We start from the raw sequence: 2,708 nt of genomic DNA on the forward strand, positions 1-2,708 counted from the left end.
GGAAAAGGGAGCAGGGGAGTATCTTGCTTTGCAGTGCCTGTGTGTTTGTGGGGACACACACAAGGGTGGCTCCATAGGACCCTTTAAGGGAAAGAAGCCACCCCAAAACAGGATATCAGGGCCAGTGCTCAGGTGACCGGCTGATTCTGCAAGAAACAAAAACTTTTAAACATCAAGAAGCAGCATTGAATGCAAGTGATTTCAATAGGAATTGGAATGGCTTAAAACCTTTTGACTTTAATATCACTTTAAGTGATTATGGGAAATTGTTCCACTGTTTTTTACACAGCTGTGATATCTTTACATTCAGATTGTTCAACTGTTTTTATATAGAGCCACTGTAGAAGTGTTCTTGACCACCATGCAAGAAAATTGTAAAATGTGACCAATAAGGAAGAGTAGTGTTTCTTGTGATGTTTCTCCATAAGGGCCCAAGAACAAGAAGAAAGTGATATTTGGAGTGGAATTTTTGTACCTGCAATATTGTGCCAAAGTAACTTGACTTATATTGTGCTTTGAGATCTGAGCAAGCATATACATATTAGATCTGCTGTGTCAAAGTAAATCCCTTCCAGTTTCTGGCAAACTTTACAATAGACCATAATAGCAGGATAACTCTTAGAACATGCATCTAAAAGTTTACAGTATTGGGGCTAAATGTGCAGATATAAGGTTGCCTATAGATGGGGTGAGTATGTGTATCTGTCTGCCATGACACAAGAGCCACATTAACAAGTGACAAGGACATAGGGACCAGCATAGGATCAGATGATTTTCTGGTGGTTCCTCTTGACCTGTAAGCACTGCAACCTGGGTAAGTAAAACTGTGTATACACACAATTGTAAATAGGAAAAAAAAGGGCAGACCTCTTCGAAGATTGGATATCCATCAGAGAATGAAGGGAAAACCCTCTTATCTGTCACATATCTAGGACACAAGGGAGGACAGCAGTCCTTTACTTCCTAGAAGATGCTCGACAGAATGTAAACGTTGTCTTGATTTTAATTGCTGTTATAGGTGTTGGTGTATTTAGTTTAATGATCTCATGAAAATTGTGACTAGCCAGAAGTCTCTTGGTTTCTGCCTTGCCTTACATTGGCTAAGGATAAACTCCTTTGGGAGTTAAGCAAAGGATTATAGGCCACCCATGAGATGTTTGCCTGAAGCTTACCGAAATGTGCAATGTGAAACTTATTTTTATCTGTGTATGTTGTGATTATGTGTACTTGTTTGTTGTGTGTGTATTATGTGTGTTTTTTGATGATTTTATCTTTTCTTTTTAACTTGGTTCTTTTTTTTCTTAAATTGACTTAAAGTGATATTAAAGCGTCATTTTGTTTCAAATTCTTTTTTTAAATAGGAGGCCCATACTTTTAAAACTCATTTGCTGTTTTAAATTAAAATGCTCAGTTCCTTGTTCTCTATTGGGTCCCCGCATAGCTCTTCCCCCAGCCCCTTGCATGGGTGCCGCCATCAGCTAAGCAGCTGCTGAGGAGGCACCCGTGCGTGCTCACTCCCGGCCATGCCCGCAAATGGCTGTGTGTGTCCATAGATACACACAGCCCTGCGGCAAGCCACGTCCCTCCTTTCCACCCAACAGGTTTTATATCGACAGAAGAAGCCTATGGCTCCTCCCACGCAACCAGGAAGTTCAGACGGAGGATCGCTTTTGGGAACGGCGGCAGTCAGGGCCGGCCTTAAGGGTGTGCGAGCTGTGCGGCCGCACAGGGCGGCATGGCAACAAAGGCACCAGGCGGCCGACACAGTTCGTCCTCGTGGCGGCTTCTCTCCTCCTCACCGCTCTCCTCCTCACTGACATGACATTTCCTCAATGGGGAGAAGCACTCACTACAGAGGCTCCTCCCCATTCAGAACCTGCATATCAGTGTCTGAATGAATGTGAGGAGCCTCTGTACTGAGTGCTTCCCATTCATTGAGTGCTGAGGCTGCTGAAAAAGAAATTGAGGATTTGGTGTCCACAATTTCTTTTCTATTTTGAAAGGGAAATGTCAGTGGTCTGTTTGGACCCCTAATATTTCCCTGAAGCCCCCACCCCAACAATACAAAATAAATAAATAATAAAAAAATAAAGAAAATTAATTTAAAAAAAAGTGAAAACTGCCCCCCCTCTCCCCCGACACACACACACACACACACACACACACACACACACACACACACACACACACACACAAGTGCGAGCTGTGCGGCCGCACAGGGCGGCATGGCAACAAAGGCACCAGGCGGCCGACACAGTTCGTCCTCGTGGCGGCTTCTCTCCTCCTCACCGCTCTCCTCCTCACTGACATGACATTTCCTCAATGGGGAGAAGCACTCACTACAGAGGCTCCTCCCCATTCAGAACCTGCATATCAGTGTCTGAATGAATGTGAGGAGCCTCTGTACTGAGTGCTTCCCATTCATTGAGTGCTGAGGCTGCTGAAAAAGAAATTGAGGATCTGGTGTCCTCAATTTCTTTTCTATTTTAAAAGGGAAATGTCAGTGGTCTGTTTGGACCCCTAATATTTCCCTGAAGCCCCCACCCCAACAATACAAAATAAATAAATAATAAAAAAATAAAGAAAATTAATTTAAAAAAAAGTGAAAACTGCCCCCCCTCTCCCCCGACACACACACACACACACACACACACACACACACACACACACACACACACACACACACATATGTGTTGATAGACGTGTGC

This window comes from Nanorana parkeri, unplaced genomic scaffold (assembly GCF_000935625.1).
Source record: "Nanorana parkeri isolate BGI_ZX_2015 unplaced genomic scaffold, ASM93562v1 scaffold447, whole genome shotgun sequence".
Lineage (NCBI taxonomy): Eukaryota > Metazoa > Chordata > Amphibia > Anura > Dicroglossidae > Nanorana > Nanorana parkeri.